This window comes from Lonchura striata, chromosome 4 (assembly GCF_046129695.1).
Source record: "Lonchura striata isolate bLonStr1 chromosome 4, bLonStr1.mat, whole genome shotgun sequence".
Taxonomy (NCBI): Eukaryota; Metazoa; Chordata; class Aves; order Passeriformes; family Estrildidae; genus Lonchura; species Lonchura striata.
This window is the reverse complement of record NC_134606.1, coordinates 17,184,083-17,207,573: the sequence shown is the minus strand read 5'-3', so window position 1 is coordinate 17,207,573 and position 23,491 is coordinate 17,184,083. Positions and strand designations below refer to the sequence as shown.

The 23,491-nt window shown below is 35.5% G+C and overlaps 1 protein-coding gene and 1 long non-coding RNA gene across 7 annotated transcripts in view; both read left to right on the top strand.

The window, feature by feature from the left end:
- Nucleotides 1-23,491, top strand: part of KCNIP4 (potassium voltage-gated channel interacting protein 4) — a 384,367-nt gene that overhangs the window by 127,886 nt on the left and 232,990 nt on the right. The gene's annotated exons all lie outside the window — the stretch shown is intronic.
- Nucleotides 1-23,491, top strand: part of LOC144246214 (uncharacterized) — a 31,757-nt gene that overhangs the window by 534 nt on the left and 7,732 nt on the right. The gene's annotated exons all lie outside the window — the stretch shown is intronic.

The window sequence follows — 23,491 nt, the reverse complement described above, 5'->3', positions numbered from 1 at the left end:
ATTTAGCATCTGTAAAATTTGCTGGTAATATAATCAAGCACAGATGCTGTCATAGAATATATTCAGTGAAAAGATGATCAGTTCTTTTCTTGCATTTAGCAGTTGGCTTGGCAGTAATACTGACTTCCCCTCACTAGAACTCCCAGAAAGCTCAGTTAAAAGGGATAGGAGCAATGTGCAATACCCAAGTTAGGAAAAAATCACTTCACAGAAGTCAAAATGACAGCGTCTGGTAGATTAATGCCTGCAAAAAAGAAAACTGCAGAACTGCCTTGAGCCAGTTTTGATTGGGAAATGTACATTGGTTTCACACTAATGGACTTATTTTTCAAACTAGAAGGATTTTTGTTTATTTGCTTATGGAAATTGCAATTGTCACTGAGGATTATCCAAGTCTTGCAACTAAAAGATAATAAATAGTATTAATAGTTATGATTTTAAGTCCTCTGATAGTTTCAGTCACTTTTCAGAACATTTAACATTTCATAGATCTTGCAATGCATTCTTTTGAGTAATATTAAAGGCTATGGTCTACAGAATTGGCAATTGCACTGTCTTCACTGTGGCCAAACCTCTGATGAGAGAGTTGAATTGCAGAAAGGGGTCACTTTGCATGTCTTTGATTACAGGCATAGTATTTCCTTCAGGATTTCAGAAGTGTGTCATCCTTAATCACTCCATTGATCTTGGGTGACTTGCACAAGGGGCCAAATTTCCACCTGCTGTCTAGGAGGCTGGAGATGTCTAAGAGCTTATATGATGGATGTATTTGTCTGGTTAACATTTGAAATATTCAGCAATGTGGGCTGCTTGATTGCTTTAGGGTATTTCATTCCAGTATGAATTTGAGCAGTCTTTGATGCACTTGCATCACTGTTTTGTGCACACACACATTCAGATACAAAGTAGGTTTCAAGACCTGCAGGTCTTTAACAGCTCAGCTGTTAAAAAGAGAAATTTGGCTTTCTGGGCAGGAATCAGCCCCACTGCCCTTCTGCACCGAGGAGGATCCAGTGACCTCCCTCTGCCTCTCTGGAGTGGAAATTATGTGTCATGGCTCCATCCTGCTGTCAGCAAAGGACATTCTACTCTCTGCTTTCCACTTGACTTTAGCTTTGCTCTTAGCATTTCTTTTTTCCCCTTACTTAGCTGAAACAGCATTTGTTTACCATCTTGGCTGGAAGATATTTTTCTTCCTTTTCCATCTAGTAATCAGTCTAAGTCAGAAGAAATGTTCTTTTTGCTGTTGTTAGTCATTTCAGCATGACTGCATTTGTGAAGATCTGGTAGGACACAAGACAATTTCCCAAAGGATACTGACAAAGGGAGCTCAAATTCCCCTGTTTTCTCCTGGTTTTGGCATTTCCTGAGGATCTTTAAAAGGCCTTCCATCTTCACAAGTAGCTTAGCCCCCCCCCCCCCCCCCCCCGTACACTTCCCAACATCTCAATTACATGTTATATGTTATTTAAATGAGCTGATTTTTTAGCAATGGAAGAATAAGAAGAGGCTGAGAGGGTTAGGGAACTTTCCAAGGCTAAAGAATCTAGGGGTGGAAAAAGAGAGATAAAGCAAGAGCAACAAAATAACAGCAGATGCAGAAAGGATGTCCTGGTAATGACAAAAATATACAAGAAAAAAAAAAAACAAAACAACAAAGCCAGAAGGAAATAAAAGGGGGAAAGGCAAACAATGTAGAAATGGGGATCCAGTCTGACTTTTCAGATAAAATTCTCTATCTTGCACCGTTTTTTCTGTTATATGACTGTACCCAAAATCCACACTCTAGGAACTAGGTCCTTCATCATAATTAATGCTCTTTTCCATTGGAACTGTTCTGTCTACTTTAATTAGCACAGGTGACCAGCTAAATTTGGTTATTCACCTTGGCTCATCAGTTGAAATTTTCAGGTCTTCATTTTTATGTAAATACTTTCTATAGCAAAAGTTCCAGCTCAGTTGCCTCTTCCATCTGCTTTCTGCACCCCCATTAATAACTTTCTGCACATACTGGAGTTAAAAGATTTTTTGAAGTAAAAAAGTGATGTTGAAATAGGAAAAACTTGGAATAACTTTTATCTTCAGTCCCCTGTTGCAAATATGACCTTTTACTTTTAAGAGATAATAATATATTTCCTTGGGTTTTCAAGATAATCATAAGACCTATGTGGGTTATATAAGCTTTCTTTAGAGACCTAATAATCCATGCAAGACAGCTGCCTGTTAAGATTAATCCATTTTTATTTTTTTGAAGGCATAAAAATATGAAGCTTTTCCATTTAGCCTTGGAGTTAGATGTAGAATGCATTGGAAAAACTCCCTCTTTTTTTGCCTCCTGCAAAGTTGAAAAAAACATTTGCAATTATGGTAATGTGCTCTGGATGAGCTTTTTTGGTTGGGGGGGGGGGGGGAGACTTGAAAGACTAGATTACATGCACTTATACCTGCTTGATTAGAGATAAAAATAGTGTCTCCTACTGAAAAAATTGTTTCATCACACAGCAGTATCGGCTGGGGTACATTTTCAAGCTATTAGAATTTCACAAGTCTATAAATCTCACTTCAGGAATGATTTCCTTGCTGACATGTACCTTTTGAATGTGGGTAGATAGAAAATGGTATTCTGGAGAATACACCACAAACAAACGACCCTTGTTCACTTTTCCCTTCATGGCAGTGTCTCGATCCCATCCAGAATTATGGTAGCAAAATTGTCTTCAGCCAAGATTTAGGAATAATTCATCTGTCGCTTTGTTTTCCTATTACATTTTTTGCATAATTGTCCTAGCCTATCGCTTTCAATTTATCTGATTTAGCTCTTTCATTATGGTAAACTAAACTGTTCGTATTGGTATAGAAGATGTCAGTGTATATATTGCCTTACTTTCAAAGGAATGATTCTTTCTGACAATAGGAATCATGTGGGAGACATCTCATATTTCATATGTGATGAAAAAAATGTATTTCACTTCTGTCCAAGAAGCTAAGAAAGGATAGTGAATTCCCTTGAAGGATATATTTTCAAATACTGTGTTAACTGCTTCAAACTTGATGCTTTTAGTGTGCTGCAGCCCTAGGATTGCATCTACAGGTTGTCAAAGTAATTTTGGTTTAGATGTTAACACATTTGGTCAGATGGCATTTTTTAATAAGTTGACTAGATGGTGGTGTGCAGGTACCGAAACACAAAGCATGGATATGGATTTAGAATATTTCACACAGTACCTTCAGGAACAAAAATAGTAACAGTACGTTTTGTTGGATAATGCTGATTTCATTTTATTCATTGATTCTGTTGGAATTTGTATTGGTAGAGAAATTTACATGGCTAGTGAATGTTTCCTCAAATTCTCTCTTTGTGTCATTGGATTCTTTTTCGTATTGGGGTTTAGCTCTTGGACTACAGAATACATTCTCTGAATTCTCACTGGGTTCCCTTCAGTTTCATGTGATTTATCTCACTGGAATAAAACCTTGCAAAAAGAGCCTTTCTTGCCTCTATTGCTGAGCCAGCTGCAGTGAGTGTTGAGTGAGGATCTGACTGCATTGCCTGAAGGTTATCTCAACTTGCTTTTCCAAGAGGCTTGGTGGGGACAGATAATAGGCAGCATCACTCACCACTCCTTCTGCATTTTTAAGAAGATGCTTACTAAAACACAGCCATCAGATTAACACTGTTTGTCTAACATAGAAATAACAATTTCAATGAAAGCAGAACCTCTAAAATTAAATGATTGCAGGAAATATTGCATCTATTGAGGAATGACTTAGCATGACTTAACCTAGAGGACCATTCTGAGGACACAAATTTATCACATAAAAATGAGTAATTATTTTACAAGGCAAATTATACTAAATAGAGAATATGCAGTATAATCTTGCCACTTGAATTTGTTTATGAAGCTGTTTAAATGTGAATGTGAATCTAGCAGTAATCTGGAATTGATTCATTTCAATTATAGCTAGTGGAATGTGCAGGTTTAGGCACTGTAGTCAGTGGAATTGGCTGAATTTCCTGAAGGAGAAAGCAGGGTTGAAATGTGGAGACTCTAAATAGCTTGTGAAGAAAGTGAAATCATCAGTCACTTGCAGGGAATAAGGAGAGTGCTCCAGTATTTCCCCCAAAAGGGTGGGAAAGTGATTTAGTTGTTTAAACTCCCCACTCACAGTGATGCCATCTTAATAAGCCATAGTACTTCCCAATTGCAGAAGTTTGGCTCCCTCGGGGTGTGTTTCACAAGACCTAGGCACTTTTATTTGTCCTACTGGTGGCACTTTGAAATCCTGGCATCTTGCTTCTAGTAGCTGGGCTGTGAGGATCTTTCATACTTCATAGATGTTGGAGTTTAAGTGCCACAAGAGGTAATTACATTTTATGGGGGTTTGTTTTCCCCTAAGACTCATTTCTGTGCAATCTCTTTGTAACATACCTCATCCCCCCCCAGTTTTTATTTTAACTCCATATTAGGATCTGAATGGTTGGAAAGTACCAAGAAGAGGAAATGTGCTCTCATGGGAGACTCTTAAGCTTCTCTAAGGAAAAGGAAAAAAGAGGTAAAATACTGAAATTACCCATTTTTACAATCTTACAATTGTGTTGTAAGAAATTATAAATTACAGCAATTGTGATACAACCTTGCGATCAGATCACATTTTTGGCTTCTCTTTGGAGGATGTTATTTGCCCAGGACACATTTTCTCGTGCCACTGCAATCTTTATCTGCTTTTAAAAGCCAGCTGCTATCATAACAGCAAACCACCCCAAATGCAGATGCAAGTGAATGGCTTCCCTAGAGGCACATTGATTCTGAAAAAAACAGGCAGCAGTAAACAGAAGAGTAATGTCCTTCAGGGATATCAAATCTCCTGCAACTGAAGAAGGAGCATCCTCTGAGGAGCAGAAGACTGTGTCATGAGGATAACTCTGCTTTGGTTTGTACCCACCAGCCTGCTCTCCAGTTTTCACTTATTTCAGTGTTCCTTGTATTTATTTTCCAACACACCAAATATTCTGAGATTCACAGTGAGATTTGAAACTTACAAAACCAATTCAAACAAAGTGGATTAGACAATAAGTTACTGAAGAGAGGAATAAGATTTAATTAAAGTCTTGATTGTAAATCAGTGGTAAAGACAAGAACCCACCCACCAAGCCATGGGTTTAGGTCTCACCTTGCATGTACATTGAGCAGATGTTGTCCAGACACAATTAATCCTGCCTTATTTTTTACTTCTCAAGGGGCTCCACTACTATATTGAAATGAATGTATAGAAAGAGAGTAAAGAAACCTCTGTAATTAATTTTCAATTAGTCTACTGATACATACACTGTACCTCATCCATCACTCCACTTTCTTACAGATCTTTTAGTTTTGCTTTGTAAAAATTTTCTTCTCAGATGTTATGACTTCTTTATCAAACTCAGTTTCTCAAATATTGTTTACACAGTTTAAAGGATAATTGCAAAGAAGTGGAAGAAAAGCATTGTTTTGAAGCAAATTTAGTGTTAAAACCAGACTCCAAGTAGCCTTTTAAATTACTTATGCTCTTCTACTGTGTATTCCCACCACTACACAGTGACCTCCAGCACTTTGCTATTTTTAGAAAGATCCTAAGTGTGGTTTTAAGATAGCACTCTTTTATTTGCACTTTCAAACATATTAAATGGTACCAGGATTTGCAAGACACAGGCTAATGTTGGATCTCATCTACAATGCAAAAAAAGAAACAGGTGTTAGCAACTGCAGCATGAATATTTTCTCGCACTATTTCTTTGTTAAGCAAGTATTTATAGTTTAAATATGCCCTTAGTTTTTTCATTCAAGATTTTATGCAGCTCCCCTGGATACAGTGATATTAGATCAAGCCTGAAATGTTTATATGAAAGCAGTGTGGTAGCACTGATACCCTATGATTACCCAAGCAACATTGTAGGCTGCAAAAAGGAGCCAGAGGCAGAATAATTTAGTTTCTGTAAGTAAAATGAAATGGATTAAGTTCTCCTGGTTACACTAAGACTTCAGAGATCCTCTAAATTGGTTAGCACTGGAGCACCAGAAGATCTCATTTAAGTGAATTATCAACTGGTACTGAAGATCAGTACCAGAATGAAACATACAGAACAATATACACAAGGCAGGTACAAATCCACACCAATCAATGATGTTTGATCTCCTACAGGTTGGAGGACACAGATTTGAAAACTGGAATGAAAATGGCATTATTTCAATCCCATATACACCAAGAAGTAGTATTAATTGTGTCACATCTTTTTTAAGTCTTGGTTGCCTGATAGGCACAGTGTCCAAAGAAAGATGTGGTTTTGATTTGCCTGCTCTTTAGTAACTGGACTGATACCAATGTTAGGAAGGTCTTTCACCCATCTAAAATCATAGCAGTTTTATGTCACTGTTAGATTGAGCTAATTTTGGGTATTAATGGTTAATGGAAACTAATCGTCATTTAAGTTATATGGAAAGAAAATAATTATTCAAGAACAATATATTAATTCAATTAGGGACAGTTATCTCTGTAATATTTTGAATATTGATATCAGATTTTGAATATACCCTATCAGATATCACTGATAGGACAAAGAAAAACTCAGCTTTGATTTTCAGAAGACTGGGCAACTTTTGCTTTTAGATTACAAGCTAAAATTAAGACCTTGGAATACCTAAAAGGATATTGATAAGAATAATATAAAAAGAGCATGAATCCATCTATGCTGAAATGCTATACAGCTTGCAAGGCTTGCAACTAAGTTACTACAAAGATTATTTGCATTACCTGTTGCTTAAACTAAATTACTCATTTTGAATCTGGAAGTTTTGAGATACCAATGAAAGTGTAACAGTGCTTCTTTTATTGGATTTTTACTCAAGAAATTGCAGCTGTTAAGTGTCTTTCCACTGAGGCTCTCACTTTTAGCAGTGAGTCTCTTGTGCCTGTCTGACATAATAAATCATCACATGTCCCTGCTGACATTATCTTAGCTAAAGGTTGTTTGCTCCCCTAGATTTATAAATATTAATATAGATACCAGGGTTCATTGTTCCCACAATTTTATGTGGTAAAGAGGAGTATGCACAACCTCGGGCACTCCACTTTCAGTGGAAATAGATTTTGTTTTGCGGTGGTTTTATTTTAGAAGGTCTTTGTAGCATCTTTCACAGCTGTTATTGAAATGATTGTCAGGTGGCTCCCAACATTTAGGTCTTACAGCACCAAGTTTGACAGAGTTCAAGATGTGTTTGGACAACACTCCTGGGCACATAGTGTGACTCTTGGGGATGGTCCTGTGCAGGGCCAGGAGCTGCACTCAGTGATCCTTGTGGGTCCTTCCAACTCAGCTTATTCTGTAGTTTCCTCTGGGAGAACGACACCCACCAGAGGCCATGGTTTGGTACATGGATGAGGCCCAAGCAGGATGTGTAGGCACTGTGACACAATGAATTTAAAAAACTTGCTTCAAAGTACAAGGCTTTCCCGTTATTATTTACCTGCTATGTTATTAATTGTTATTATTATTATGAATTATTTGTGCAGTAAAGTGTAATATTTATTAGGAAAAGCCTACTTAATCTCATCTATAGAAAAGACCTATTATTTTAATATTTTTTTTTAGGTCAGTAGAGTTTGAATTATTGTAAAGTTCATAATAAGAAATTAAACTTTATGCAGCTAAAAATTTACCACCATAGCTCTTCTAATTCTGCACATGGCTTTTTTTTACCGTATTGAGGTCTGAAAATGTTGAAATGTAGGCAAAACACCAGAAAGAAAAGCCCTTCTCATTCTTTGTGGCTTTTCTGAAGAGAACCAATAGAAAGTGTTTATATAGTATTTCAAAATGTATAATACTATATGGATGGGTATGTTTAAGGTATAGAGAAATTTCTTTTGAATGGAGCAGTACTAAATGAAGCAGGATAAAGTAGTGAATACATATAGCATTTTATTAAGTCCTATTCTCTAACTACTTAAATATATTTCTTCTGGATTTCAGTGATAAATTTCACTCTATATGATAAACAGATGTCCATCATCTCACCATGCAAACAGGACATCATTGCTAATTAAGTGTTGGATAATGAGGAAACTTGAACTGTACTTAGCCTGATCTTTACTTTGCGATTCAGTAGGTCAAGAAGGGTATCCTAACAGCTCAGAACAATGCAAAGGTAGCTAACTGCAAGGTTTTATTTGTTCTTCACATTCTAGTCACGTAAATATTTGCTGATATTGCATCTCAGTTATTAAGTATGTTCTTTACCAGTATTCATAGCATAATGATCTAAGAAAATATTTCACATCAACTAAATACTTTTTATTCTTAATCTATTCTTATTCTTACTCTTAGTCTATTCTTATTAATTTTCTTTGGAGTCTTGGTGTTTTTGTGCATACCTGGAAATCTTAGCGCATATCAGTACCCCAAAAATAACATGAATGCTCCAACCTTCTCTGCACCTACTGTGGAGCTCTCTGCCTGACCTGCAGTTCACCAGAAACCTCCCTCTGATAACATTTCAGCCACTACACAACATGCACAGGGAATGGACTATTTGTAAAGGTGACACAGAATCCCACTTAGAGACATGTCAGGTTTGTTAAACCCACGGAGAGCTATTTCAGGTGACAGTAAAATAAGAGTAGACAGCACAGTTACAAATGATTATAGCAGAACAACTATGCTTAAATTGCACTGTGGTTGAAGTTAACAAGGTATTTGTTGCTCTTATTTGTCTGACTTGCTGTGTCTCTCAAGACAAGGTGTAATTCTATTTCAGACCTCGCATTAAGTTTAATTCTGCTGTTAGTTGAGTACTTTGTAACTGTTCACCAATTTCAGCTGTTACAAGCTTGTTTTGTTTTTCACCTGGGAACGCCTCTATCTGCTCTATACTGGCAGATAGTCTGGCCCTTCCTAATTAAAGGACAGGTTCAGTTTCTGAGGAATGTAAACATCATCTTATTTGTCTAGGAGTTGTTTCCTGCACTCCCCTTGCCAGGCTTTTACCAGGGAAATGCAAGACCCAAAAGTACTATTTCATGCAAGGTGCACAGAATTATCTAATCCATGGACATTTTCTACTCTAAGCATGTTATATTGCTTTTTAATTCCAGCATGTTCATTTAGAGATGTCTAACATCAGTTCTGAATAGGAAACACAGTTCAGATTAAATGCCTGTATAGAAGAAATGTTTTTTCCTCTTTTTGGTTGACATCTTTTGAAAGGATGTATAAAGGTTTGAAGACAATTTCTTGGGTGACTACGGTGTTCTGGAACAGCTGAGGAGAAGAAAAAATGAATAGCCCATTAGAGTACCCCATACATACCCCATTAGGTGCTGTACCTGTGTTTCTGTGAATCTCTCTTGTGGTAAGTGGTCATGGTTTCTCAGCCTAAGGCTGGCAAATTTCCATCAGTCAGAGAATTCCAACACGCTCAATTGAGAACATCTTTGATGTTATATACCCTACTGCTTGATAGCTTTTTTCCCAGGTGAACAGCAAAGATTTCGAGGGAAGATCTGAGTACTTTTATATCTCAGGATGCTACACAGTTGTGAAAATGGCTCCACAGGAGGGAATTAGATATTGTGGACAGATGGCTGCAATTCCTGAAGGAGAGAAATTTGGATTCTGTCAGCATTTCTCAGTGCTGTGCTGCAAAAATTCCTTATATTATTCTGATTTTAGATATTCTGATGTTTACTTTATCTTTAGTTTAAGGTATGATTTACTAATTACTGAGTTTGCCAAGGAAAATAGTGGCAGTAGGAAGGTAATTAAGGTATTTTAAGTTCTAGGCTTAACTGTGACACTGAAAACAGCATCTGTATTTACATTCAACTCTTGTGAATTCTTGACAGGCCCAGTAGAGCATCATTGCAGTGAAACATCTCAAAAATGTGTGTAATAATGCATTCTGAAAATCTGAGGAGGCTATGTCAGTTTAGAAAATAGATTTGGATGGAATAGATTTTGAAGACTCTGCAAAATTCAACATTTCTAGCATTTTAAGAGCTTCAGTTTTCACCTAGAATCCTGACTTTTTAAAAGGTATTTTTGAACCTTGATTCACTCCATAGGTTTATATTGTATGTCTGCAAGTACAGTGAGAGTATAATGTACTAGATAAAGAATCATTTGAAAAGACACTGTAGAGATAGTACATAAATTCAGCTCAAGAGAATATGAGCTTTTGTTGTTAAACTAATAACCATGTTCAGTGAATTGAATCATTCTCTAAGATGACTGGCACCCTTTTAAAAGGTGGTTTATCAGTTTCACTTTTTATAAAGTACAAAAATTGAGACACTGATATGTTGCAGTTCACTTTTCATTCTGTGCTTATCTCAATGGCAAAAAAACCCAGGGCTAGTATAGAATGAATAAGTAAAGCCATGTTCATTATGTTCACTGAGACTTTTGTCCTGAAAAAATGACTGCCCTTAAAAAAATTACTATCTGCTTCCCACATACATCAGGCTGCTTCTAAAGGATTTAAGGACAGGCACGGGCTCTCCTGAAATAGTCTTTATTTCATAGTTATCTGTCTACCTGATCATAAAATTCAAGACACTTAATGAATTAAAAAAATAAAGTTGATGCTGAAACGCATTCATTTTAAAGATGCTAAGAAAAAACAGTTTCCAACTCGGCAGGTGTAAATGCATCCAAAATCAGATGTTGTGAAGAAATGAGGTTCCTGTATCCACAGATAAGAACCTGTGCCACAATAACTGCTGTGGTGCAGAACCCTTCTTTTGTTACCAAGGTTTTTGTGTTTCAAGTATGTAAGAGTGCTTATAGTGCCAAGGAGAACAAATTTTCTCTTTAGTATGTTCCTCACCTGTAAAGGTAAAACAAGCTTCAGATTTACATGGTGAAATTTAGGCTCTTAAAATAAGGGTAATGTTGAAGAACATTTTTAAAGTCTCTGATGTAACCCTTATCAAAGGTGTATTTTGTGATTTTATTATTTGGATTTTTTTCATTATTAAAAATATTTCAGACCTAAAAAGAATGAACTTTCTCACTCTGTTTTCTGGAAGATACTGACCAGACAATGGTAGAAAATGGGATCAGAATGCTCAAGGATGTTCTTGCAACTACCTCATTATGCAGCAACTGGGTAGCTCAGACTCTAGATAGATGTTTAAGCCATAACATAGTCTGAAATAAATGATAGCTTACTGTGAAATAGCTCTGGGAAATGTTTTTAATTTTGCTCTCAGAATAGAGACACTTTCAAACAGAAACATGAAGGAGGGCAATAAGGTGGTGCTTCAAAAAGCCAAGTAGTCTGTATTGCTCAGTTGCTTCCTGTACACCCTACGACTTCACCACAATTGCATCTAAATTATCTTTTAATGATTAGGTTTATGTCCTTGGAAAATAGGTTTTCATTGTCTACTTTGCTTTTCCCATATGCACACTTATTTTTTATCCCTTACTGGCTTTAATGAACTAGATTATTGTAGTGTGTTTTAGACCGATTGAATCTTTAATTTTATGTCATTGCTTTTCAATGAATGTTTCTCTATATTTTTTAACAAGTTTGGCTATTTTATGGAGCTGTCTGTTTAATCAGGAAACTTGACCATAACTTTTTCTGGTTCAATTTCTATCTACTACTGTGTTCTGAAAAGTTTATCTAAAAAGTCATGAATATGGTAATTTCTATTTCTGAGCAGCTTTTTTTTATGCTATTTTTGTTCCACAGTAGTTAGATGTATAGTTCTAAGTGAGTAGGCACACTGTGAGCACAAGATGGAGAAATGCCTTTCTTATAAAAAAGTAAGTTGGAAAATGAAAATCATTAAATGATAATAATACAGTAATCATGTTTCTAAATTTTGCAATGTTAATTCAAGCATCTAATTCTAGTGTGACATAGTACTTCTTAAGAAGGAATAATTTTTAAACAGAGTTAATCTTCTAATGGAGGATAGCTGTCACTTAAATTTTTTGCATGAATGATTTGCAAAGAAAGAAGAACTGTAAGAAAAAAGTGCTAAGTAGAAAAGGAGGACATGCAGTGTGAGTGGGGTGAAGGTCAGAACAGGATTTCAGAAATACTGATTTTTACTATAGTGCTCTTCAGAGATCCTTGCTTTTTTAGATCAGGAAAAAAGAAAATCTGTCTAGCCAAGAAGAGAATATACTAATGACCTCAGCCAAACCTTCAGTATAAATATCATTATATAGTAATGAGATGGACAAAAAACATTTTAAAGTATAATTATGACAAAATAATGAAAAGAAAATATAGCAATGGTTGTATCATGTAATTTACTAAGTATTCACTGAAATTCATATACTGACTAGTCTTAAAAAGCATAGGAAAAACTGAGGGTAAATTTAATGTGGTCTTTCCTTGTCATGGCTTTTTAGCTCCATCATGGAGACTTTCAAGAACTTTTCACTTAATAACAGTAGGCACAATGACTATTCCATTTTTTTTGCCATTTTTTAGCACTTTTCATGATTTTTTTTTCCTTTGTTCCTGTATAGACTTTTGACCTCATAACATCCTATGGCAATAAATGCCACAATGAATTACATGGTAGGTAGGAGAAAAAATCCCATCCCTTTGTTTTAAAATTGCTACTTCATATTTTCATGGGATGTACTGTGGTTTGGTCCATTTCCCCATGGGTATGTCTTTTTCAGAAATCACTCTGTGTGCATGACTATCCTTGCTGTCCTCTCCTCTTAAAGTTTCTTTTTTCTTTATATTTGAAGCTTGGAGAACCATCACTGTGCAGGGTATTCAGGAGCTGGATTCAGTGTAGAAAAGCAAAGTGATGCCCTTTTGTTTCATGTCCTTTCCTAAGAGTTTCTGATGTTGAATTTGCAGTTTTATCACTGTTAATCACTGTGGTGATATCTTCTGATAGCTGACCCCTGAATCACTTCTGAATGGATGTAAGTCACTGTTCCTTTTTATGCTCAGTATGTTAATAATGGATTTATTATTTGAGCCTTCATATTCCTGTGTTTTTTGTTGGACAAAACCCAACTGAGATATAATTACAGGATTCTGGCTGAGAATTCTGATTCCTCAAACAGTTTTTCCATTATTAATTCATCATTTTGTTATGCATTTGATTAATTGGGAGAGTAGCTTGATGGTGGTAAGTCTACAAGTCTCATATTAAGTTTATGAGTAACAATAAGCTGATGCATATTTTTAGAGATTAAAACCTATGAAAAGTTTGTTTACTTCTCATTATAGAGGAAAAGTCACAAAAAAAGATTCAACTATGATCAGGGAGAGGATGCACATAGTGCAGGTTAAAACCTAAACCCAGGAAACATCAGGTTAGAGTGCACAGTGTTTGCCTTTTGTAAACAATAAATTAAAATAATATTTAGCAAATTATTTGAATGGAATTTTGTAAGGAATATGCAATTATAAAACTGTAATACTTTGACAGGGACTACTGTGTCTAATGAGTTTCTACTAAAAAATCCAGCTATCGCAGGGAATGATTCTTGAGAATAACTCTCTGAGGCAGTGATGAAGGAACAGTTTCTTGCTATGTTGGCATAGTTGAGCTGCAGCATCAGCAAGAAGTGTCGAACAAATACATTCTTTACAATCATAAAATAGAGAAATAAGGTTGATTATCACAGCATAATTTATTATTCAATACCATGCAGTGCATAAACTCTTTTTACAAGCAAGCAAAAGCAATCATATTGTAAACTACACAAGATATTGTCAATATCTGATGAAAAGAGGCTGAGTTATCCACAGTCTTCCAGCATCTAATCTTACCCAGGTTGCAAAGATGTCTATCTTTGTCTTAGGAGGTTTCTGGTTTTGTTTACATAGCCTCCTTGGAAAGGAGGTGACCTACTTGTCTGGGAGGCTGTGTTAAACTTGTTTGTTTGTTGGGCTTCACAGTCTACACCATGACTTGCTAGTCAAATAAAGAGCTCATTTGAGCAGCTCTAGGAAGGCAAGAGGATTCTTTATTTCTGCTGCCTGCTTGGTTGCTGATAGAAAAATGCCTCCAGACATAGTAAGGCCCTCTACCCATTTTTTTTTCACTTTCTTGTCAGCCTGTGTCTTTTTAGCAGAATATCAATATTGTGCATAGAAATGGGAATTATTTATCTTGAACAATACAGATAAGTTATAGAGAGAGATTAAATTGTAGAACGTGTTAGTATTGCATGTATTGACATACTGCAGGTTACAAAATATGATAGACATGCTTAACTTTGCCCTAATGTACATTATAGTTGGTTCCAAAGTTTCCTGTCAAGAATTAATTTTGTTAGGCAGTATAGCTTTATTTGGTCATTTTATCTACAATGAAAATTACTGTACTCTTTGAAGAGTTCATGAGGGTTTATGGGCATATAAATGGCAATAGAAAACATAAAAATCTCTTGTAGGAAGGAGTGAAGTTCGTTTAGATTCTATGTTGGCTTTGTCAAAGGTCAACATATTTAGAGAAAGTAATAAATAAGAAAAGCATATATTGAGATGTCCTAGGAATGTTCTCTGATTCCCAGAAATTTACAACTCAAGGATTTCTCAAACAGGAGATAACGACATTGAATTTAGTAGTTATTTATATATATATATATATTTTAATGCATTAATTTTTAAAAGTAGGATTTTTTAGGATGATTTTTTTTGGAAGCTTCAGCATTCTGTATTAAAAAAAAAGGCATCTTAACTGTGCAGTGTGTGAAGAAGATATTCCTTTCTTCACATGCTAGTTTCATTACATGTCCTCTGGTATTACAGATGGAAGTGGTACTGAGCTACTGTTCTCTAATTTTTTTTTGTCACATTTTGTGCAGAAACCCATTCCTGACTTTGATGAGGCTCCTTGCTCTTCTCTATCCTTCTTCTATTTCTCCTATAAATTGACACTGTAGACATTATTTGGCTTAAGTTTTTTTGGGTTTTTTTTGTTTTTTTTTTTTTTTTTTTTATTTATTCCTGTATCTACTGGGACAATTGTATTTAAAATTTGTTTTCTAGGTTTTGGCCTTTTCCTTATTTTTAATTTCTCAAGCTTATTTGCCTTTTAAAAGATAAATGGCTGTTCAAATTTGAAATAATCCGTGTGTGTGTTCATACATAGATATATAAGTGCAAATATAATAGGGCCTGTAGCAACAGGACAAGGCACAGTGGTTTTTGACCTGAAAGGAGACAGAATCAGACAAGATACTCGTAAGGAATTTCTTATGTTGAGCATATGAGACACTGGCACAGGTTGCCCAGTGAAGTGGTAGATGCCTCGTCCCTGGAAACATCCAAGGTCAGGTTGGACAGGGCTCTGAACAATCTGATCTGGTTGAAGGTGTCCCTGCTCATTGCAGGGGGCTTGGACTAGATGACCTCTAAAGATCCTTTCTGACACAATCCATTCTATTATTCATTATTTTTAAAACTCCATTCGTTTTTAAAAAAAACCCCAATATTATAGTGTTTTGATTTAGGTTTTTTGGGTTCAGTACAAGTATTTTTTCCAGGGAAAAGGTGTGCTGAAGAGCAGGTTTCTTAATAAATAGTTCCTCTCTTTTCAGTCATTATTAAGGGTAAAGAGTAAGTCCCATTTGCAACTTGATCTGTTTCACAGTGTCTAGTTGATCTTCAGTGATGTTATCATTAATCCCTCGAGAGCATTTAAGTCATATGTTTTATTTATTTATTTTGAGTGAGGTTAGATTATTTTACATTTTTAACAACTCCAGAGACATATTGAGAGATGACACAGAAGTATACATTTTCATTACATGTAAGGGTTCTCGGAAGTGAAAAAAATTGAGTTTTATTACCCTTTGTGAGCTAAACTTCAGTGTATTATGTTGGTTTTGCCTGCTGTAGGGATTATTTATATTTTTCCCGAGGATATGCTGCTAAGACTACAGACTCGGCTTTTAAATATTTTATTCAGCTTGATATTTTAACATTTTTGTTAGACTAAAATGATACTTGATTATTTTTACCTTCTTACCTTCTTATCTTCTTTACCTGTGGGATCACACAGACATGTGGGTCTATGGGTTTTGGAGTTTAGAGAAGCATGATACTTTGTTCTTTCAAATCATCAGTCATGGATATACCAAGTGAGCACTGACAGATTAGGGTTCTAAGATTATATAAATCTGTCTTGTCATTTGCAGCTGCATCTTCAGTCTTCATTGCAGTGATAAACATATTTTGGGATATAAATATTTTTTTAATGTATATTTTTAGTTTGACTAGCACCTGAATGAAATCAGGCAGCTGTAAAGAAGGTTTTAGCCTTTTTGATGAATAAGTATGTGTGTTCGAATATCAGGGCTTCTCTTTTATACATTCAGGAAAAAAAAAAAACTGGCTTAAATTCACAAACTTTTACAAGAATGAGGAACTGCTGTTGGCATCTTTTTTCCAAAAGTCCCTGAACCATATCCCAGAATGAGGGATGTGCATTCACTACTTTTCTGTGCAAAAGAGGTTTAACTGCCAATCACTGCCATCAGTTTTTTAACCCTTCTGCAACAGGAGGTGGAAATTACTTGTTTTAAAATGGCATGGGCTGAAATCTTGGGAGAATGGAGATCTGAACCTCTACTTCTCCCATCCCTGGATGCATTACTCAGTCCCAGTCATGGATAAAACTATGCCTTCATTCACCACCCTGTATAAAAATGCTGAAACAGAATTGTAAAGGATAATATGAGAAAATTACAGCTAGGAGTCAGTTTTTTACCATTCTTTTTTGAGATTTTTCTTTTTGAAGCATGCAAATCATACTTAAAGCAAAATTGTATGCTGGTTTGCCACATTTTAATAATGTTTATATAACTTTCAATACTTAATACTTTCCTTGTTTACCAAGGAGTTTATTTCATGGAGCATTTAATGGAATATGTCTTAAGTTACTAACATTAAACTCTTTCAAACCTTCCCTTTCTGTGTGTCATAAAAACAACAAATAGGAATAAGGTCTGTGATAATTTTGTACAGGCATTTTTCATCTCATGACTCTCAAAGTATCATAGAATGACCTACTTGGATAAAATTATGACTCTTTCACTAATGAAGGAGAAAGAAAAGAGGAAACAGGTTGTCCATGTTCCTTAAAAAATGTGGTTTTGTCCTTTAGGTGTCTTTTTTTTTTTAAGAGGAAAATGGCAGTCTCTCAAAAAACATTGTTAAACAGATCTGAATGTTTGTCAAAGACTGTGTCTTTCAAACAAAGCATTTTAATAGAATACTATAAAATATAGAATTTCTTTTTTCTGTCAGTACAGCTGCCCCTACTGGTACAAGCTGTCTGTGGATATAGGCTGCTTAGTGCTTTGGCCTTCCTCTGAGTTATCTCTTGGTTTACTCCTGGTTTAATTAATGGGACTATGAAAATAAAACTTTGAACTAAAAGAATTAAAAGTAGAATGGCAGCTGAAAAAGGCAGAAAGAGACTGTGACAAAGAAAAAAAAGACAGAAGAAATGAAAACATTAATATGTACTGTCAGAGTTTTAAAAAGCATTTTGAATTTAAAGGAAAACATATTGCTGCTATTTCATTATACCTGGTTCCTCTTCCATCCATTTTTAAGGATATGAGACATATTGAAGAACAAATTTTAAATAGTAATTCCATGTATGTATTAGTATTTAGCAATAAACATAATTATTTATGATTTGAATCTTAGAAACTTATTCAGAAAAGTATATCCTAGAACATGCCACCTATAAAATACAATTGTAATGGAAAAATGTCGTTATCCATCTTGAAGATAAGTTAAATGCGATTTCAAATGTAAATTTTTTAAATCCACAAGTGACTGTTGAATGCAACAGCTGCTCAGGAAAAGAGAAGAAATGAAGAAATTTTTCATTTGGTTTGCAAGAGTGAACAGGAGAACAGAATCCAGTTCAAAATGTAACTGTCAAAAAGCTACTGTCCAAGTCTTTAGGTCACTGTAATGTAATTAGATTCAATATTCTGATAAGAACAGCAGAATTCATTATATTACTGCCTAACTTGAAAAATAATCAACGTTAAAATGAGGAGTTCAAACAAAGAAACTGAAAGAACCATTCATAAGGGCAAAGTACATTTGGATGTAATGAGGATAATTTTAATTTTGAAACATCAAATTAGAGTTTAAGTGAAAATTCACTCTACAATATCAAACCAGATTTCAGTGAGAAAATAAAAGGTGTCATTAAATTGAAGGTCAAACGTATTACTAACTGGGAAATTGGTATTCTGAAGGCCCAAGAAAAGAAAGTAGAAATATGTACACACTTTGCCTAACTGTAAAAATCTTAAGAGTATTCCAATCAAATCTTGAAAAATAACTTGATAAAGGCATAAGAAAAAATTCTGAAAGGATTTTTCCCTGTGTATAAGCAGCAGAAAGCCTTACAGAGGCTCTACAGGAAAAGTAGACCTGGGTTTTTTGTTTGTTTTTTTTTTTTCTAAAAGAAGCTATATCATCAGAAAATGTACTTACAATAAGATGAAAATAAATTGTATTGATTCATCTTTTTAAACCTAGGCAATGTCATTTAGCATGGGAGTGCAAAGGCTGAAAAGACCTGCAGGGTAGTCCTTTCTAGAAAACAGTAACACCATCTTAATCCTTCCTGTTAAATGAGAATCTGTTGATTTCTTACTTTGCACGTACTGAAATGCAGCATTGTCAAAAGTGCTGGAATTTATTAAATGGGAAAGGTTATCAAAGAAAATCACAGTTTAAAGCATGGTGAGCAGGAGAAATTATTAGAGGGAGAGGTGCATGTTTGGGCTAGCAGGAGCAGCAGGCAGAGAGGCCTTCCTCATACAAGTTAATTAGTGGACCAAATGATTTTTAAAACACTTTTCTACCAGTAAGACTTCGACATTGATTAAAGTATTCTACGGAAGTAAAGAACTTCATCATAACTTCACATATAGCCGACTCTCTAAAAAAAAAAAAAAAGCCTGTGAAGTGTCACTGAGGTAGTTATGGAAGTCTTCATTGGCCTGTTTATCTCTCTTTTCAGATATTTTTTTTTTGCCTTTAATTAAAAATACCCAACAACTACTTTTTATACTTTGATTCATAATTGCAAATGGTGGAAAAATAGCTTGTATTACACAAAAAACTGGAGTGGTTTCCAAGCTTTATGTGTAGGGATCATAACTAGTGCAGGTTTTCCAGTGACCTCCTTAAATCTAAATCTCATCCTCATTGACGCCATCACAATCCTAGGAAAAGTGGGGAGTGGCCTACTGAGAAGTTTCCTTTAGGGCAAAAGGGCAACACTGAACACTTGCAAAAAAGTGTTGAATGAATGGGTTATAAGGTGTCAGTAGTCATGAATGTAAAGTAATGTACATGTAAAACACAGTCCTCCCTTTATATCCGCAGTGCTGTGCCTTGTTCTTGCTTTTATCACTTGAGAAAGAGATCTGCGAATTATAATAGGTTATGCTCTGAAAATGTCACTTCTGTGCTGAGTAGCAAATAGTATCAAAACAGCAAATATGACATTAAGAATTATTAGGAAAGGAAAAGAGAACTAAAGCAAACATCATTATATCTCTGTATGAAACTATTGCCTTTATCTTGATTCCTGTATGCTGTTCCAGTGCCTCAAAAAGGACAAAACAAAGCTAGAAATGGTACAGAAAAAACCAGGATGAATGATCAAAGGTATGGAAGGGTTTAGTACAAGGACATGTCTAAGTAGATCAGGACTCTTCAGCCTTGGAAAAAAATACTAATGAGGGGGAAGGCAGAAGATGAGATAGGAAGTTATAAATGTGAGTGGCATGAAGGGACATAAAGAGGTTCAGTGTTTCTCATTATTAAGGTATAAGGAGTGAAGTTATCCTATGACAGATTTAGAACGTGCCAGGGGTGTACCTATCATAGTGCATATAGTCAACTTGCAAACGATACTGATTTTGGCCAAAGATTAGAAGGATTAAAAAAAGCTGTTTTACAAATTCATGAAGATAAATCCAAAAAGGCAACTATGCGGGAAATTTATCTCTACTTCAGAAAGCCCTGGCTGAAGATATCAGGGATAACTTAAAGGAAATATCCTTTTTTAGTCTTCTCCAGAGATCTACAGGATACTAATTTGGAGGTGTATTTGTCCTGCCCCAGTGCAAAAGTTCTTAAGTTATGGACTTGGCCTATGCTGGCTCTGAAGTCATGGGTAGAGGAGGAATGCTCATCTTAGAAACTGGATATAAACCTGGTTACAGTTTCTGCAGTCTGTGTTAGGAGACGAACACAAAGAATTTAAATAATTTTCTGTTCCTCTATAAAATATCATTGGGCTAAATTGTCCGCCTTAAAAATTTTTGGAGAAAGGACAAAGCTGACTGCTTTGAATGTATCTTAGAATGTGGAGTTTTGAGACCATGAAGGTTCCAAATCCTTATGGCTTTTCTAGATTTCTTTCCTTGGCTTTTACAAAGGAACTGCAAACAATTTGTTTCCATGGTTTATGCAGTATTAAGGGTGCTTACATGGGTCATGACTTGTGGAGATGTATTGGCTAATATTTAGTGATGTTTTCACCTTGGTTTGTTCCTCTGCCAACAATCATGCATTTTAGAACCAAAATAGTTTAAAATGTAGATGGAAGAATATAGGCAGAACCTCTGAGACAGAGTCTAAAAATAGGGACTAGTTGGCTTTCCTTTAGTCATGCACCGTGAGCTTTAATACTTCAACCATATATGTATAAAGGTTACTGTCAATTCAGTCCTTTGGCAGCTGAAGGAAGGCTCATTGCCACTCAACAGACCTGCTGTGGGACACACTTTGCAAGCAGAACTTGTGTTGCTTGACTTCTTTATGCTGACCTGGGAATTACTAGATGTTTGCTGCACTGCTTTGTCTGAAGCAGTACAAGAGAGAGGCTCTTTTTATTGTGTGATGTTTTTATTTTTCTGAACAAGAGAAAGAAGAAAAAAAAATAGAATCAGCAGTTTATCTGAGACAGCTTGTCCTGTGCTTGTCTAGAGAAACACAAGGGACAGTAAGGTGATTAAACTCATAGTGATTTCCTTCACCACTCAAAAATGCATTTGCTGAATTTATGAATATTCATAATGTTGGTCCCCTCAGAGGAACTTCCAGTAAAATTGGAAGTGATTTCCCACCTTGTAGCCTGTGAGTGAATATGGGGTCGGGTACAAATTCATCCTAAGAGCACCTGCAGTCAGGTAGAATAATGTGAGAAAAACTTGGCTTTTCCTGAGTTTTGGGTTCTTTGTCCTGTAGGAGAGCTTCCCCTGCTCTTTGAGAGCAAAGGATGAGTGGTGCCATGGCTGTGTGCTGCTTTGGGGTTTGCAGTACAATGGAGAGGTTGGAAAACTTGAACAAGTTCAACTGAGAAAAACCAGGTGTTTAAGAGGCTGGATTGTAGCTGAGAGAGCTGAGAGGCCTTTTTTGGCCTGAACAAGAGAAAGTTGAATGGGAACTTGTACAATCTAGGGGCTGGTTAGAGAGAGATGGAGTAAAACTTGTGCATATTCCAAAGCTACAGCAAGGAAAATTCTGTGTCATCATAAAAAAACTCAGCCCTGAGAGTGATCAAATGCTGGAATAAGTTGCCCAGAGCAACTGAAATCTTCATCCTGAGAGATTTTCAGAACTTGTCTGGACAAGCCCTGAGTGGCCTGACCTAACTTTGAAGATGGATTAATCGTTGACACTGGTTCTTTTTCCAGTAGGAGACTGGGCTAGATAATTTCCAAAGGTTTCTGTCCAAGCATTAAAATTGTGTGAGCCCACCCAAGGTCCTTTGTGTCCTGTAGAGAGTATGCAGATTTTAAGACTTTAAATAAATTTATAAAGCTTTGTTTATTACTGGGGAAGGAAGAAGGAACCTTTTATTCTCTAACTTCTGCCTCTCCTTAGCAATTACAGCATTTTTTCTGGTCAGTTTTAAAAGTGACTTTCCATCGATTATTACCATATTCTCATGTATGTATTTTCTGTTGAAGAATAGTGAACCTGTTTATCTCTCCTAGCACATAAATAATAGAAGCACATATTTTACTTTTGTGTTTTGTGAACTGCCATACCTTCTCTATACCACAGGCCATCTACCCTACAACATTTTTGTACTGGTTTATCAAAGAAACGTTCTGGTATTTTTAGTTTGCATGGCTTTGTTTTTCTCTTTAGGATTATAGTCTGCAGTAAGAGGGATCTATTCTGAAAATTATGTGGATACTTCTAGTGTAGTTGAGTAGTTTATTACAGAATTTTTCCATTAATAAAAATTAGGCTGATTGGTCTGTCATTCCATCAGCACTCCCTTTTTGTCAAGAGACAAATGCTATATTTGCCCTTCTCTGGTCATCTGGGACCTCCCCTGTCCTCCAGAAGCTCATGAAGATAATTTTTAGTGATTTACAAATCAATGTCTAGTTTCTCTAAGGTGAATATAATTGAGACCAGACAATTTCAATACATCCATTTTACCTAAATATTCATATATTCTTTATATACTTCAGCTTGCAATCCAGCTTTTTCTCTTAAGTGGTTTTGAATGGCTTGTCAAGATTTACCATTTTTTGAAAGCTGGTATGAAGGTGATATCAGATCATTACATTTTACCTTTCTCTTCTTTGTTTTCTCTCCCTTTCTGCTACCACTGATCTGCTTTTTTTTTTTTTTTTTTTTTTTCATTTATTTATTGGGTATTTTAAAATTCTTTTTGTTCATTTTGTCTCCTGCAATTTGAAATTCACTTTATACTTCCATTCTGTTTTGTATACTTTTTCTCTATATTCTTCCTTTGTTATATGACCTTGAGTTTTTTGTTTTGTTAGTTTTGGGTTTTTGTAGGATTACATTTTGACAGCCAGTTATTGAAGGTTTCCAAGTGCAATGGGTTCCACCTTCTGTTCTTTGGTACAATTTGTTCGTTTAATGTAACTTTCCTGCATAAACTGCCAGGATACTTGCATATGTTTATCTTCAGTCATCTTTCTAAATGACCTTTAACCACTCTTCAGAGTTTGTTGAAATCTGTTGAATGTGATGGTGTGATTGGAGTGTGTTTCTGTTTTATTTCTGTAGCTGTTGCATCTCATTTTCTTAAAACATCAGTTTGCATTCACCAGAAGATATTGTTAATCCATTCTTTCCTCTTAGCACCAAAACAACCTCTCCCTAGTAACTTATTCACATGGAAATTACAATTTGTTTCCAATGTGATAGTCAGACAAATCATAGCTTTAACATGTGGTATCTAAGTATTTAAAGTCCCATCATATCTCCTTTGTTGGATTTTCAGGTTTCTCATTCACAAAAACCAAAAGAAAAAGATGTCTTCCTTCTTTCAGGCTCAGTTTAGCACATTTGCTCTTTTCCTTTTTTTTTGGTTTGTACCAACTCCCCAAAAGTTTCAACAAACTCATTTTTTAATTTTCTCTATATTATAGCATTTATATGTGTTCTTGAAACTAAGGACAACATTTGCCTTCTTTATT